The 16,881-nt window shown below is 43.8% G+C and overlaps 1 protein-coding gene across 1 annotated transcript in view; it reads right to left on the bottom strand.

The window, feature by feature from the left end:
• Positions 1-16,881, bottom strand: part of AFF2 (AF4/FMR2 family member 2) — a 524,595-nt gene that overhangs the window by 482,233 nt on the left and 25,481 nt on the right. Inside the window, exon 2 of the mRNA XM_019540274.1 lies at positions 6,520-6,615. The gene's annotated coding sequence lies outside the window, so the exon portion shown is untranslated. The remainder of the gene's footprint in view (positions 1-6,519; positions 6,616-16,881) is intronic.

Below are 16,881 nucleotides of genomic sequence, written 5' to 3' on the forward strand. Positions count from 1 at the left end.
CCAGTGGCTCTGCAATGATGTCGGCCAGTGCCTTCAGTACCCTCGGAAATGCAAGCAGTGATGACAGGTGGTCAAGAATTTCCCAACGAAAAAAAGTTTTCCATCAGAAAACACCAGTTTGTCAGAATCAAAACATGCCATGGGAACATGGCCATTTTGATAGAATTTTCTTGGAAAAGGTTTCTCAATCCAGGATGGGATTTCAGGTCAACACCAACCAGGAGAAAGAAGCTTCCAGAAAAGTTGACTGGCTGGTCATCCTGTGGATATGGGAAACCAAGGTCAAGGCCTGGTCAAAATCTGGTAGAAGGGCACCTGAATTTGAATTTCATACATCCCAGCTGGGATCCCAAGCCAACGTGCAGGCCAGGTCAGGTCTCCCCGAGCCTCTCCTGTTGAAACCATTCTGTGTTTTATCAACAATTAAATGTTTAGCATATCAGAGAGATCATACCTCTGTAGACTGATTTTCTATTGCCTGATGAGTAGGGGCAATTAGCAGGTATGTTGGAGAACCAGGTTCAAGCCAATGAGTCCATAAATATTTAATTCATGCGAAGTGGAACAACTGAAAAATGAAAGACTGAGAGGCCCACTTCAAAATGGACAATGATCTGGGGGTCAGAGCACTCATGTAAGATATGGAAGACCCAAGGTCCAAACCTAGGCCCCAATCTGAATCAGAAAGACCAGATCTCTCATATGCCATGTGAAATATCTGGATCTCTCATATGCCATGTGAAGTGTCATGAATTCAGGTTTATTGTAGAAAGACAGAACCTCCCCCCATTTTATCCCAGTGCAGAATGGGAAAATTTTGTAATGTGTGATAAGTTACAATAGGAAAATGCATTTCCTGCCCAGTTCTAGATGTAATGCCCTCTTAAGACCCTCCTGAATGAAAACCGAACTCAGAGAACATGGGACCTTGGAGTTACAATAATGAAAAAAAAACTATAAGAATGGACAGTTACTGTAGTAGAAAACACCATACAGTGACAAAAGTGCTAACCAGATGGCACCAAGTCAAATCATTGAATTATATTGCATTTTATAGCAGAAGCATTCAACTATAAGACTGCTCAATACCAAAAGAAGATGCGTTTAGAGCCCTGTGATTGGGAACTGGTAAGCAGGGAATCTAGACCATCAGTCCCGCATTGACCACCTAGAGAAATTATACCACTGACTTTCAAAGAGGTTTTATCTTTGACATATGCAAGGTTTTGAAACAACCACTTAGCAGTTGTCACCTCCAGTAAATTGAATGCGGCTCCCATGAAATCATGCTTTTTGGGCTGAAGAGTCAAAGGAAACTACACGTGATTCCAGGTCCACATGAATAGTCTGGATGCTAATGACTATATGAACTGGCGTGGCCCAAAGATTGACTTGGGGCACAGCTTTGACATTATAGGGTGGATACAGCCATTCTTGGAGCAAGTTTCCTGAAGTGAGGTCATGTGGACAAATAAAAATGCTATCAGTGCCATCACAGTACTGCTGCTACAATTTGTAGATACTAGGACAGCATTATCTACTATGCAGAATAATACACACAATACTGCATGAAAAAAATGATCTTTCTATAAAATGAAATAAACTAAAAACAAGATAGATCTTTTACAAAAACTTAAGGGAAAAAACATCACATGAAAGATACTTAGCTCCCCAGATCCCAGGGAACTTGTAGTAATAGTGTTTTTTGCAGGATGCGTTAGTCAGAAATTCAGAAAAATCTAAAATATTTTATAATTTATATGGTATATACATACCACAGGGTAGGAGGAATTTTTCTGCATGAAAAGCCAGCAAGTGGCACCTCATTAAACAGGACCTAGGCTTAATCTAACTTGGAACAGATAAAAAAAAAAGAAAGGATTCATATGAAGCTATCCTGCCTGGGGGTTTAATCTCAAAGCTTTTGAGTATAATGAATGAATTAAGTAGGGCAAGTGATTAACAACAAAAAAAGCGATCACATAATAAAAACAGAAATAGTATTGAATTTAGAGCAATGTTTCCATTGTTTATGGATAAGACCCCACTGTGCTGTTTTCATTATTTTAACTCTTAAAGAATAAATAGGTGAAGTGTACTGCAGCATATGTTTTCTAGGTTTAAATGGAAAGGCATGGGAAGAGGCTGTGAGGGAAATACCTAATGATGCATAAATAACAGAATGTTCGGATATCAATATTTGTATCATTATGAAAATAAAATTCAATCTGCAGGAATCACCAGGATTTGAAAAAATGCCTCACTTAATGATATAAAGCATGGAATAAATACTATAACATTTACAATGCTTTCTATTACTGGGATACGTTGAGTCTGGTTTGCCCGTCTGACAAAAATAGCATGAGTCACAGTTCACACAATGCAATACCACTGGAAAGATCAGAGTCTGGACCTCAAACTGTGCCCCCATGTGCTAGTTGGCAAGCACTGCGTAGGCAGGAGGGTGGAAAGCTACATTTTATTTTCTAGAAGACTTACGGGTTGAATCCGGAACAACCAACACCTTCCGACTCTGAAGATAGACTAGTGTTTTTACTGCTGTTGCAACTCAAACTCATTGTTCACCAGCTAATTTGAATCCACTCACCTGATGGTAAATACTAAGTCTGGACACTGCACAAATGTTTGTAGTTTATACTGCAGACTCAGCCCTGGGGTCCGAAGCAAATGTTTGGGTTTGAAGCAAACAGGTCTAAATTCACGTTAGCCATGCCAGAGAGAGTCGTATGTAGATTCTGTCATTCTAGATGGATTGTGCTCTTTGGCCTACTGTCCAAGAAGTACTTACAATCATTCAATTTAAGTAAATTAAAACTACACACATATCCCGATTAGACGTACCCTGAGAGTAGATTGCCGGCAGATGAAAAAAGCAGCGGAAACAAAACCTGAGAAAGAGCCCGTGGCAGGCCTAACCCTACCGGGAGGTCGTATACCCCAGTGGCCAGCTAGCTTGCCTTGCCCCTCCACTCGCTAGCTCCTCTGGGCTTCTGGCCTCTCTCTCGGCTGCCATGCATTCAGGGAATTAATTATGCGGGCGGTGTCCTGAGACTTGGAGCAGAAGGGGGATTTCTTTGAGCCACTTGGCTTTCCCTTTCACACATGTCCAGGTCCTGACCCTCTTGGCTGGGCCCTAATTTGCTCTAGCTGCTCCCTTTGGACCTAGGCCCACTTAGCCTGGCCTCAGCTCTTTGGTAGCAGCCACACAGCTGGGAATTAGGCTCCACCATCAGGCTGTGGGCCTCCCAGCCTTAGTGGATGACCCTTGCCCACAAGGGGTGAAAACACGCAGGGTGTTTTAAGGCGTCTACAATGTGAACTCCACCTCCCCTCACAGTCACTTCCAGTCTACTGGACAAAAACAAAAATTCAAGCAACCACTTTCCACCAAAAACTACCACCTCTCCAGGCATTCGCAACCAAGTTGGCCCTGAACAGCAACCCTTTATCCCTTCTGGGTCCTATGCAGGGGGAAAGAAGCGGGGAGGAAAACTCTCAGCCGTTATTCACCAGGACTCCCCTTTTTGCTTCCAAACTCTGCTGCAACCCACCTGGGGGACCCTTCTCTTTCCCCAGCTGGGGCTGGACTGCCCCTCCAGTCTAAGGTCAAGCCTATTTACCACCCCTGAGCCCCTCCGGCTCTTGGGCCTCCCCGTGCCCTTGCATCCAAACCCCTCTGGCTCTAGGGCACAAAATGAGGTCTCCAAACCTCATCCCGGTCCTCCAGAGGTAAACAGAAACACAAACCAAAAGCCTCCAGGCTGTAAGTTGCCCATCATCTACAACACAAGTCCTATGCCCCTTCTGTACTGCAATCTCTCCAGTGTAAGTACCTGGGAGGTTCCTAGGCAGGTGCCACCGTGCTGGGGAACAAAGCAGACAGCATCGGTTCTCCAACCACTTCCACTTGCAGGAGCTCCCTCTCTCTCTAGGGGCCGCCAGGGCTTCTCCTTGGTGACCCCAGCCGTAGCTTATCTGGGCCAAAACCCAGCCCATCATGTGGTTCGTGCAGGTGTTCCCTATTCCCTGTTTCCCCAGCAGCTGGACAGCCCTGCAGACTAAACAGGGCTCTTTAGCCAGGCAGCCTCATCCTTAAATTAGCAGGCACCCTTTAGTGCCCTGCTACAAGGAGAAACACAAGAACGCATCAGGCAGAGAAAGTATCACCGAGCAGACCACCAAGCCTGTGGTCCCATTGGCCTCCATGTTGCCAGGAGACCTGTAATGCAAAAAAAAACTTGGTCTTTTCTGGCAGTTAAAGAATGAGTAATGCCTACATAGTAATGGGGAACTGGTCAAAACTTATGGTGTGCTGCTACAGTGCAAGCTCCAAGAAGAAAAGAGGATGACTCACATTTTAAATGGGCGTAGTTAGCCAGTGGAATCCCACCCAGATGCTAGAAAACAGAAGAAATCCCAAACACAGCCAAAAAACATTAAAATAAAATAAAATCACTCCTGAGGGGTGCGGTTTCTAATAAAATAAAAATTCCAAATTAAAATCAAATCATACAGGGGTGTAGGTTGTAGCCATGTTGGTGTAAGGACATAGGCGGACAAAGTTCTTTAGGCAAATCTGGTATCTTTTATTAGAACAACTTAAATAGTTGGGAGGAAAAAATTTGGAAAAAAAAGCTTACTAATTTTTTTCCCCTTATTTAAGTTGGTCTAATAAAAGATACCAGATTCACCCAACAAAACTGTAAAAATTCAGGTTTTATTAACCCAAAGCAATTCCAAATTAATAAGTGTATCTAGATAGAGATATAGATACAGATATGTAGCAGACTGATCCTGAGGCATGAACCCCTATGAGAAATCAGACTGGGGGGAGTTCATTTAGGCTAGGGCTATATAGCTGCTGCAGACCCTAGTTTTCCTTATGGTGCAAATGGAGTCTAATGAGCCAGTCTTGCAGCCAGGAGTCTAGAGGAATTGAACTTCTGCTCTTTTCAGGTTTCTCACACTGCCAACAAACAGTTCCTGAGCTGGGAAGGAGACCGAGACACAAGCAACTGAGAACTGATGAGTGGAACCATGTTAGCGAGGTGTACAACATTAAGAGCAAGCACCAGCATTACTATATTCAGATCTCCCTCTAATTTTTAAAGATTGGTCTAAATCAATGCTTCAGGCCTTACTCCCCTCAGAGTCTGGGAAATTTGAGATCCAAATTCATGTCTCAAATTATTCCCATTAGAAGTAATAATTACCATGCACATCAGGGCAAAAATACTCAGGGGGTTGTAGCCTGCCTTTTGGAAAATGGCTTTTGCTATTTTTCTACCCTCACTTAAATGCAAGAAGGAAGCTAAGGATTCGGGGGAGATTTTTCCAAGGTGGAAATAGGAATTGGCCCCATTTCCCATCAACTTTCCATGGGAGCTGGGGTCCTTACTTCCCTGTGCTCCTTCACAAATCCCCAGAAACCATCACTGGCAGCAGCATCTCATGCAGGCATAGCTAATTGCAGCTGTAGTTTTGGTACTGAAGCTTTCCCAACCATTCAGGTCTTTGCCCCAAAAATGTGGTGTACACACCGTCTCCATATGCATCCGCAGCTTCTCCGAGAGAGAAAGATTATCTGCTTTCACTACCACCGCATGCATGCAGTCGCCTTCTAAACATTGCATTGCAAAATGTGAAATGGATGCAGAGGCGACTGGCTGGCTGGTGGCTGCGATAGCTTATGTGCTGCAATGAAAAGCCCCTGGAGAGAATGAAGGGCCCGAGGACAGAAAATTAAGACTACCACTTACTATAACTGCCATCTCTTCCTCCTAGATGATGATGCCAGAGCAAAACATGATTTGGGGTCCAGCAGGTATCAAGACACTTCATTTAAGGATAGATATCTCTATTATTTGCAGTGACCCTGTGAGTTTTCAGGGTGCTACAAGTCTGTCCATAACAGTGAGCTATATACTCCAGCTACTTGAAATTTGAGATTTCAACGGAGAGACCACCAAAAAAATCCTGATTTTAATCAAGGCCTTTCATTGGTTCATAAATTTAATTCTCTATTCACTAAGGCATTCAGGGAAAAGAAAGAGAAGATAAAAGCAGTAATTGATGGTATAAGGCCCACAAGCCTCAACAGATGTGATCCCTCATAATGAAGCATGTGGGCCTAATTTGGCATTACTTGCTACCAGGAGGATCTTCTGCAGGATATCTTACTAAATCTATGTTTGGTTGGCACCTGCGCCTTGTTGAAACTGGCATAGTACCTTGGAAGTGGGCATGATGCCACTCTAACAGATGGGCATGAGAGCAAATATGATGCCAGAGCTCTAGTACTGCATGTGCGGCAACCTTTATGTAGCAGGGCTAGTCTCATCCCAGAACAAAACACAGTCCACACCTACACAATTGCTCAGGCCTGGATTAACTTTGAAATCCAAGAATGGCATCTGGAGTGGCAGGGCTGCAAGTCACGGTCTGAACGAATCTAAATGCGAGACCCGGGGGGGGTTACAAGCAGCAGGATGCTCCTACCTGACACGGTTCCCAGAAGGACATATCCACAGATGTCAGTCGAGATGGAGCCAACTTCTCAGCCATGTACATTGGGGTAGAAGCCATAAGCCACACCTGGAAAAAATAACTGTTAAAATGCTTTGAACAATGGCATTGTAACTTTAAGATCAGGTATCCCCAGAAGCAAGTCAGCACCACTACATTAAATTTCCAAAGAACTGTTCAATGTTATTATTCAAGTTGAGCCAGCTGGCAATTTGGCCCAGTATACTTAGTTTTTTCCATCAAAACAGTAACTGATTAAAAAAAGAGAGAGAGAGAGAGAGAGAGAGAGAGAGAGATAGGAATTTATATTCAGAATGCACAATTTTATTTTATTTTATTTTTTTTGCCAAATTCTACCGGGATCCCATTCAACTCCATTTTAAGCTTTCCCCATTGAGATTCCTGGAGTGTAAATCAGGATAAAATCATGCCTGCCCTACCTGATGCTCCTTTATAATTTTGTAGATTATAAAACTATTCCTCTAGTAGCTCTTGTTAGCAAAAGCTCTCAATGTTTATATTCAGGCTGACATTATGCCATTCTTTTATAATAAGGATCTTTCTCTTCTCCTGGCCTTTTATGAGCTACCTATAAATGCCTCTGAAAACTTCTTTATGTTAAAAGGACCATAAAAATCAGAGATAGGCCCAAGCCAGAGTGTCTGGCACTGGATTCAGATTAATACAGGACATTCTTAAAACTCAGAAATGAATATTTGGGACATGTACCCAAAAAGCCTTGAACTTTCAGGGCACTGAGAACCTCTACTGTAAATTGGTCCTTAAAGGAAGGAATTTAGAGATAATATATTACATGATGTTACAACCGTTACAAAATTGATCAAAACCACAAATTACTCCCTATTAAAAAGGCCAGTTACTGCCAAAACTACAATTAAAAAGCAGCACGAGTCAAGTTCAGGATGTGACCCAGATGTGCACTGGGTTAGGAGCCCTGACAAATCTGTTTTGGGTTTCTTCCTGTCTGGAGAATTTGAGAGCAGATTATCTGAATTTCTAGACACAAACCACTTCAGTTATAAAAAGTTGTATTTTCCCCCTTGGTAAATAAGATTTTCCCTCTTGGTAAACACGAACTGAATTATTGTTCTGGCTTATGAATGACTTTATTGATTACATCCTTAAAGCGCCTAAGAGAGCTCCTTTAGGCTTCCCTCACCACCCTTCCTTTAGCAACAGAAATATTTGAAAAAAAAATTCTTTTCTATTTTGTTACAACAAAATGAATGACTAAAAATATAGAGATTATTATTATTATTATTATTATTTTTTTTTACAGAGGTTGCATCATTTTACTGTAAACCTCAGAAGATCGATGTGCACAGGGTAGATCCTCCAGTACTGTAAATGCATATAGCTCCATTGAAGTAAAAGGACTTAGATGAACCGTAGAAGTGTTCCTACGAGAATAACTGTTCCTGCAGTAACGTCTGAAGAGCGGGGGCAAAAATCTTGCTCACGTTATTCATATTGTTGTCAGTGACTTGCGAGTAAGGGAAGAAAAATGGAGCGCATAACTATCACCTTTTAAAAGAAAACTCGCGAATAAGCAGAGCAGGCTCCTGGGAATGCAAGACGCCACCCGCTGCACGGTGGCGATGCGAAAGTATTTATCAACAGAATTCTAATAAAATATTGTGCGAAACTCCCAAATTGCACCAATTGCAAAAGCGGTAGTGGCCCTGCATCCTGAAGTGCATGAATGGCAATTTGCACGATATTCATTGTGTTAAGGTTGAAAACACCATTAACATCTTTGCTCTAAACCTAACAGACCAATTTATTCTAACTGGCACTAATAAAATGTATCATTAGCAAACAGGGGTCAGTGGAGAACGTGCAGAAAAATAACAAAGAGTTCAAGAAAAGGATTAAATCTACTTGTAGCTGGCAGTGAACAACTAGCTCACCATAACACTATTCTAACAAATTTAATCTATGAAATGCTACCAATGTAAGCATAAATTACTGTTCAGCGTTAAAGCCAAGCAGTTGGAGAAACAGAACAAAATTAAATTAGCTTGTTACTCAGACCATTGTTAATGATACCAAATGTCAGACCTCTTCGTGTCGCTATCTTCAGACCTCACAAAATATCTAGGTATTTATCCGTAAATTTGCAAGCCCCATCCTGATAAGAGATGCCATCAATTGGAACAGAGGTAATTTTACTGATATTCCCTTTGTGTCTTTAAATAATTCCTTTGAATGGACTATGACCTGAAGACTTGGAGATGTTAGGAATTTCTAGATACTAATATATTCTGTTTGGGTACATATCCAGCCCTCTTCACCACGGTACCCATACACCTTAAAATCATTCCTGTATTTTTTATCTTCACACACCAGCCTAGTAACATAGGAAAGCAAAATTCCCAGTTTCCAGATTTAAAAAACAAACAAAAACAAAAAAAAAAAAACAAGGCAAAAGGACAACCTCCCCCCAAAAACAGTGACTTGTTCAAGGTCAGGAAGTCAGGAGCCAACCCGGGTACTGCACCTCCAGTTCCTCCATCCCAATACAGTCTCCTATCCATCACACCATTGTTCATGCCTGCAGCCCACCCTATGGTTTAAGTCCTAAAGAACAGTGCTGAAAGCATTATCACGTAGTTGCCTATCATCTCAGCATTTCTTCGTGCCTCCAGGTTTGTCTTTCTGCATACACTTGTCTTAGATTATAAGCTCTTCAAGTCATGGCCAAAATTTCCATTCAGGGTGTGCAGCCCCTACTCCCGGGAAAGCTCTGGCCCTTGGCTGTGATTTCTAGGCATTATGGAAATACCAAAAAATAATAGTGCCATTGACCATACAGGCGGAGGAAGTCTAGGAGATGTGGTCCTTCCGCGAGGAACAAGACCGTGTCCAGACGAGAGCACACCGAGGCCATCTGCAGACGAGCACAGCCACTTGTTTCCCTGGGGACAAGTGGCAGCAGCACACCCTGCATCACTGCTAATTGTTCCTGGGAAATGCCTGCACCACATGTACTCTGCTTCGTGGCAGGTTACCCCATGCAGGGTAGGGGAGGCAGGGGGTAGCAACTGTGCTGGCTCCAGCAGCCTTACCTGGGGGCCTCAGGGAGCTACAGCCATGGCAGTCTTGCAGCAGGGAGCCTGGCCAGCAGCTGGAGATGACTCTGGCCATCCAGGCTCTGGTTTTTTGGTGGCGTGCACTGCCACCCTGCTTTTTTTTTGGCATGGGGTTTTTGACCCCAGGAGATCTGGGGGTCAGTGCAAACCCAGCCCTCCGTTCTGCAAGGCAGCAGTATAGGGCACTGGAGCACTGTCAGGGATGGGTACAAACTGCTGAGGAAGGACAGGGGAGAAGAGGAGGAGGAGTTGCACTTCATGTAAAAGAGCCATATGATTGCTCAGAGCTCCGGTATGAAACTGGAGATAGGACTGTTGGGAGGCTCTGGGTTAGGGTCAGAGGGGAGAGCAACAAGGGTGATGTGGTGGTGGGGTCTGCTATAGACCACGAGACCAGGAGGAAGTGGTAGATGAGGCTTTCTTCAAACAGCTAGCAGATGTTTCCTGATCACAGGCCCTAGTTCTCATGGGGGACTTCAACCACCCTAACATCTTCTGGGAGGGCAATACAGCAGTGCAGAGGCAATCCAGGAAGATTTGGAGAGTATTGGAAACAAACTTCCTGGTGCAAGCATTGGAGAGACCAAGTAGGGAACATGCTCTTCTTGACCCGCTGCTCACAAACAGGGAAGAACTGGTGGGGAATGTAGTAGTGGATGGCAACATGGGCAGCAGCGACCACGAGAGGATTGAGTTCAGGGTCCTGAGGGAAGGAAGGATGGGGAGCAGCACTGTAAGGCCCCTGGACTTCAGAAACGCAGACTTCAACTCACTCACGGCACTCATGGGCAGGATCCCCTGGGAAGCCAGACAGGGGGAGAGGTGTCCAGGAGAGCTGCGTGTACTTTAAGGCAGCCTTACTGAGAGCGCAGGAACAAACCATCCTGTGGTGGAAGAAGACTAGCAAGTCTGGCAGAAGACCAGCTTGGCTTAGCAGGGAACTCCTCGGTAAACTACAAATCCCAAAAAGGAAGCTTGTAAGAAGTGGAAACTTGGACAAATAACCAGGGAAGAACATAAGAGCATTGCTCGGGCATGCAGGGCTGAAGACAGGAAGGCCAAAGTGCAACTGGAGTTGCAGCTAGCAAGGGGTGTGAAGAGTAACATGAAAGGTCAATTAGGACGTACTGTAGGCATGTAGGAGAACCTCCCCTGTGGCTCCTGACTATGGGGTAAACATACAGCAAGGTAAAATCCAGGATACATTTCTTTGTGTAATCATGTGGTCTGTCCACACCCTTACAACACCTGCAAATTCAGGGCAATCATCAGCCCTCACGCTGTGGCCTGAAATGCATAAACATGATAGCTAAATCCATTACCGCTCTGGGAGGCAGAGGGCATACGCTGCACGGGAGCCGCTACCATCGGTATACACGATGTATCGTCTTGTATTCTGGTGCTCCCACGTAGATTTGTTCTTGTTTAACTGTGGCCCATCCGTGAGAACGGAATGAACTAAGCTCAGAGAAATCCAGAAATACTGCGGGAGGCATGAGTTTTCTAAACAGCTGCGTGCTGGAACGGCAGACAAACAATCTTAAACTGTTTCATGCAAAAAACTTCCCCGACTGATAACATCCCCAGCCTGCTATCAATGGTGCTTTTATCAAGTGGAGACTTTTGTGCAGAGTGGCTGGGCAAAGCATCGCTAAAGCCAAGGCTCTTTTAAATGATAAGCTGAATGAATGAACATTCAGGCAAAATAAAAGGACGAGAGATGAGCCAGATTTTCTTGCATGGAGGCTGCAATAAAAACAAGCTGGCTGCTATTTTTCCTCTCTCCCTGGCTCAGATGTGTTTACTTTATGTATTTGATTTATTTATTTTTTTTACACATTAGTGGGTTTTCTATATACTAATATTTACCATCCAAACAGTCCTCCAAAAGCAGTTTGGATTATCATTCAACACAATGCGAGATAAGAGTTTCACACTTGTAAAGATCAAACCACAATAAAAACAATGGAGTATGCAGAACGTACAATGCGCCAGCAATTTATAAGCAGCACCAGATACTACTGTACCAAGAAAGGCTGTGGAGTTTGGAAAACAGCAGTTCCCTCTTTATTAGGATAATAGAGTTAAAAGAGAATGATGGGCGTCTGAAATGTGCTCGTTTTAGTCAGTAACAAAGTGTTTTAAATACCCTTTCAGAAGCCATAAAAAAGGGAAGAAAGTCAGTGAATCAAATTCACCGCGTGAAAAACGTCCTTGCTCTTGCAGCGGCTGGCAGAAATACAGACCTGGATGAAAGCATGGCGGGGTTAGGCTCAGTCTGGATAAGGTGGTGCCGCCTGGCAGAGGGAAGTATCCTGGCAAGGTTCAGGGCTCCTCCCTCAGCCCAGAGCACCTGCCAACCGATGGCTGAAGTGGGTTATAATCTCCGGGTCTTTCTTTTACCCAGTCCGGGTTTCCGGGTGAACACAAGTGACCACAATCTGCACTGCACCTTGCTAGCCGACAGATTGTGTCCTTCTCTCGAGTGTGACCTCTGCAGAGTTTGGCAGCTGTCTTCACCATCTCAAATCCAGACCCTTGGAGTTTTTGGCTACCCTTGAGCCTTACGTACAAGCTTCAGCTACAGCAGAAGGCGGCTACTCATTTTCCAGGTAAGGCAGCGTGACGAGCACCGGCCACACCTGCGTTCAGCTGTCCCAGCTCCAGTGGCCAAGAAAACATCATCTGCACAAGTGCTCCTGAAGGACAACCAAGCAGGAAGAACCTGGATCCTATAGGCAGCAGTTCCCAATTTGATCCCGTTTTTGCCATCAGTGTTTTGCTACATACACCTAACTACACGTACTGCTCTGGGCAGAATATATCTGGCCAACTATAACATTATGCACATATAACGAGAGACATTCGAGGAGACGTGCATGCCAGGGATCATTTTTATCCCAGACAGCAACTTCTTCTATGGAGGCAACAGCATCTATTATCAAGGAGAAAGACTCAAGTAGCACACACACACACACACACACACTACTCGAGTCTTATTTTTTTATTTTTATTTTTTTTACTATCATACTCGTAAAGGGGAACTTTTGAAACATTGTTCTCCCTCATCAAATAGGATGGAAAAGAGCAGCATTAAGGGCAAGAGAAGGATTTCTTTGAATAGGTAAAAGATAATTATACATTTTCCATGACACACATGGGAAAATGTAATATTGGATAATGCAAGCAACCTCAAATTTTGTATTGTGCTTTAATAGATAGCTCTTAAAAAAAAAAAATTATACTGTGTACAATATGTAAGGTAGTTCTCTCCGACATGAAAGGAATCAAATAAGAACATACCCTTCTGCCACAGCAACTAAGGAAGCAGGATAAAGGGTGACAATAACAGATTAGCTACAAATTTTCCAATTTATTGTTTCCTGAAAAATAAAATTTTATAATGAACATACTCCTTACAAGCTGTGCAGAGCAAGCCTCTCCCAGAAAGGCACAGAGCAGTAGTAAAAAAATTAAAAAAAAAATCAAGCATGGACTCTATGACATCTGCTGTGGCATTGTTATCAAACCCCATCTTTTCCACAAATCTCTAACTGTCTCTACCATTTTTATTTTTTTTGTGCTAGAAATATTAGTTTGTCTGCAGCATCTCAAAACTGGCACACAAGGACTGACAGATGCTTTGGTTTTACCTCATCTTCAACTTACATGGCTTCTCATTACACAAGCTACAGCTCTGCAAATTATTTCTCTGCTTTGGAAAGCGGACAAAATGCCATCTGTCTCTGCATGGTTATCAAAACTAATACTGTAATGTGGAAAAACTATGATCTGAAATAGTACCTGGCAACTACAAAGTGAGGTCGAGTTCCCCATTAGGGCATTCATATATACCAATTTCAATTACCATACCCCTAGCTATTCCAGTGTGGACACTGGACACAATCTCTGACCTTTCTTGTATATATTTGGTTTTCACGCTGTTGAGACCAGCTGACACTTACTATGGTTTAGGATGCAAAACAAGGTAGCTTTTCCCCAACAGACTTCCAGGTCACCATGAGTTGAGACGAGCTTTTTTAAAAAAAATACACAAAATAAAGGAAGAAGAGTCATGGAGGGAGGGGAAAAGGTGGTGAAAACACCAAGGGAACAGATAAGACCAGGTTTGCTTCCTTGTGCTTCTGCATATCGACTAATCAGTGCAGAGATGTCATCAGGGGAGTTTTTTCCGCAGGCTTTGGGGGGGAAGAGAAAGCAGCAACATTAGGCTTTTATTTATACAAGTTTGGAAAAGAGATGAGATGACAATCTCTCTCTCAAGTTTCAAGACAGGAATAGTTTCTGCCCCCGAATCTCTCCATCACCCTCCGGAAAACTCCTTTTCTTGGCTTTCAAGGATTTGACCAGATTAAGAGCAAAAATAGGTATTGCCCAACATATATCCAGATCCACAGAGTCAACAAAACTTATCTCCAGCGTTACGTTCGATATCCAGCCCCCTGTGATTTGGTGACCCCAAATTCATGTGCTTTTCAAGGAAACAAGAGATTCCCCTTCTGTCAACACCCAAGTCTTTGTGCAGACTGAGCGCTGGGCAAAGTAGATAGCAAAACGCCGAGCCTATATCAGGGACTGGCAAGTGGTTTCATGGCATAGCCTGCAATGAGACAAAATGCCTTTGTAAAGAGCTCTTTGCTTATAACAAGAGCATTACTGCTGTCTACATTTCTTCTCTGCAGCTACTGCACCTTATTCTAATTTGCGTAAACCAGGGATACAGCATCGCAGTCAGAGATAGCAAAGTGCGATCATGAGCTTAGACTAATCTTTGGTGTTGCAATCACCCGACAAACTTCATACAAGTTACTGAAGCCAGTTCTTCAACCAGGGTCACTCCAAGTGGCAGTCCTGCCCCACACAGCCAGCCAGGAGTAGCCGATGAAGAAAGCAAACCTCTAAACTATTTAGTTATCAAATAAAAATCCAATTTAAATGTTGTGGAAAGCTGGAGCTTCATTCAACTGTGGCACCAGGGCGCATAAGCAATCAAAATAAACAGCCTCTTCGATCCAATCCATAAACTAGTAACAGTTTATTATATAAAAGCCAAGCACAAATAATGAGGAGAAAGGAGCTAAGAAGCTCCCAGCGGGGTGAGTAAGTTTGCTCATCGCGCGCCACCTGCTTCAAAAGGAAACAGCTACGCGCATCTAGCGCCCAGCTTTCACCTTTTGCGGCAGGAGCATGAAGGGTGGCACCAGCCAGAGGGGAGTTATCATCCTCACAGCTTCATTGAAGACTGTAGCACGAGGTGGAGAGGTTCAACTGGGATGCAGCTGGGGACCCGATCAAAGCAGAGGAGACTGCTCCTCCCAGGACCCACCAGCTGTTCCAGATGGGCCGGGGGAACGGAAGTAGACGGAGGAACGAGCCGGAGACCGAAGCCAGGAGAGCAGCTGCGCAAGCGGGTCAGGCAGGACCTCGTGGCCTTAAGGAGGTCCCACTGCTCGCACAGCGTTCACACTGGAAGGCCTTGCCTCCCTCCACGCTACTAGCTCTTCCTGCCCCCGTCTCCCCGTCACCGACCCGTCTCCGTCATCTGTCCATCCCCACCCAATACAACCCACGGAAGGATTTAAAACATCAGAACAAAGCCCAAACCAGCTCAGGGAGCTGCCTACCTTTGCCAGCCATCCTCCAGATAGGCCCGTGCTGCCTCCGGGCTGCACCCAGGAACCGGCTCGTTCAGGTTCTCCGTGTCAGCTCCCCAAAATGAGGTGATGTAGCTGCCCGAGAGCCTGGCTGAGTGCACATCTAATGATGAGAGCAGTGTTGGGGTAACTGTCCCCTGCCCCACTTTTGGAACTGGGGGCTACTGGGCAGGGCCTGATCCCTGGGCACTGCTGGGCACAGCCCAGGGTTGATACAGAAGTGGAGGCTGCACTCAGTCATCTCTCCCTCTTTTTTGTCACCTCTCCTCCACTAGGATTGTGAGCTGTTCAAGGAAGGGATTGTCTCTTCCTCCAGTGATTAGCGATGCGGTTGCAATAAATAGAAATTGCAGTTCTACAAGCGTAAATGCATGATGGCCTCAGGCTGAAAGGAAAGGTCCATTCTTTTTAAAAAATTAAAAAATAAAAGAACTAAAAAGCAGCAGCCATGGCTGAGCAGGGGTTTTCCAAGAATGGTTGATAACTTCCATGTCCAAATGAGCTAACAAAAGGACCCCCGCACTGCTGCCATGTGCTTGCACAGAATCAGTCCTCCGGTTTTCACCAGGGACTGCTGTGCTGCACCATCAGAAGGTGTAAAAATTCATGGCAACTGTAAAGTTCTCATTATATCGGGACTATCTGCTCTTTTAAGCAGCTGTATGTCAGGCTCTCTATACATGCTACAGAAAAATACCTAGCGAGTCACAGAATCATAGACAATCAGGTTTGGAAGGGACCTCAGGGGGGTCACATCTAGTCCAACCCCCTGCTCAAAGCAGGACCAGCCCCGACTAGATCACCCCAGCCACAGTTTTCTCTACCCAGGGAGTCAAAGAGTCATTCAAATTTTGCCTTTCGACTTATCATTGAGCATTTATCTGCTTTCATCCCTGGAGTTCTCTACCCTGTAATACATTTATTGTAGTACTTGCAAGTGATTTCTTCCCCATACTCTATCGATTTTCTCATTTTTACAAATAAGCATAACCATAAGTAAAATGACAAAGGAGTAGATGAATAAATAGCTCATCAAGAAATTACCATTATCAGCCAGGCTGCATGAAATTACAGCTCTCAGATTTGTTCCTCATTATGAAGTAACATAATTAGTAAAGAGGGTGGTTGAAGAACCAAGACACCTGGGTCCTATGCTACTGATTCACTGGCAGAAGAAAGTCATTTCACTATTTTGTGCTTTAAAGGATGCTTCTGTAACAGGTGTAATAATATCAATAAAGCTGGTGTACAGAGGTAATCTATTGACACTACTAAATTTATTTTCAACCTTCTGAAAAAAGCACAATTATTTAGAAAGCAAATTCAGAGTTGTGGGTCAATATTTTTCTGACTTGTATTTTGACTTATCGATCCTTCAATGAGTCCAGTTGACTTAATGATGCTGTTTCCTACTTTAAAGGGGCTGTGGATTTTTTTGTGTGTTTAAGCATTTACAAGGTCTTATTAACATTACTGCATTTCAATCATATACAATGGTAGAGCTATTTAATCAATTAGCCAAAGGATTAGACTTGGTGACTTGAATG

The sequence above is a fragment of the Crocodylus porosus genome, unplaced genomic scaffold (genome assembly GCF_001723895.1).
Source record: "Crocodylus porosus isolate Cpor-Errol unplaced genomic scaffold, CroPor_comp1, whole genome shotgun sequence".
Taxonomy (NCBI): domain Eukaryota; kingdom Metazoa; phylum Chordata; order Crocodylia; family Crocodylidae; genus Crocodylus; species Crocodylus porosus.